Source organism: Euprymna scolopes, chromosome 29 (genome assembly GCF_053919585.1).
Source record: "Euprymna scolopes isolate OS-2025 chromosome 29, ASM5391958v1, whole genome shotgun sequence".
In the NCBI taxonomy this organism is placed as follows: domain Eukaryota; kingdom Metazoa; phylum Mollusca; class Cephalopoda; order Sepiida; family Sepiolidae; genus Euprymna; species Euprymna scolopes.
The window spans coordinates 34,269,280-34,270,229 of record NC_136510.1 but is presented as its reverse complement, the minus strand read 5'-3'; positions in this window follow the sequence as shown (position 1 = coordinate 34,270,229).

The window sequence follows — 950 nt, the reverse complement described above, 5'->3', positions numbered from 1 at the left end:
CCCAGTCAGTCCCCAGACTTAAATCCTATAGAAAATCTATGGAAAGAGCTAAAAATTATGGTCCACCAGCGAGATCCACGTAATATTCAGGATTTGAAGAAAGTATGTGTTGAAGAGTGGGGCCAAAATCTCGTCTGAACGTTGTCACAAATTAGTTTTGTCGTATAGAAAACGTCTCGAAGCTGTTATAGCCAATAAGAGGTTTTCAACTAAATATCAGATGTAATTGTGTTAGTGTGTTCAATACTTTTTTTCCAGCTATTCTCGTTTTTATTACATAATTTTTATTATGCATTAAAAGGTTCCAATTGCTAAAGTTATTTGTTATTGTTAAATTAGTAACTATTTCTTGTTAAATTTTCGCGTCATTCGCTGCATAAAAAATGTGTTAAATAAAGAATAATGGGATGTGTCCAGCCCTTACTTTCCCCACTGTATATATATATATATATATATATATATATATATATATATATATATATATATATATATATTATAATGGATCGGGGGAGTTACAAATAACAGTGTTATAATGGCTGAACTTATACATTCAGGAACTGAAGATTTCATCTCTCTGTTGCAGATATTGACGCTGTGTAACCCGATGTAAGCGACCCCTGCCACGGTTGCTCAACGGAAACAGAGATGCGTCATTCAATTACTGGCAAAAATGCATTTAGAATAACTATGTACAAAAATAAATTCTTGAGCACAAAATGTCGCTAGTCTTAACGGTACCATTCCTGCCTTCATAACTCTTCAACTTGTTAAATAAAAAGAATAAGAGATTTTACATGTGGAACAACCATCGCATGACAAAGCGCGCTCCAGACGCCCATGCACAGCCATCGTTCATCACTGTCAAAACATGCATTGAGAATGATGGTGATCATTTTGAAAAATAAATTTTGGAGTACAAATGGTTACTCGTTTTAATGGTAAAACTCCTG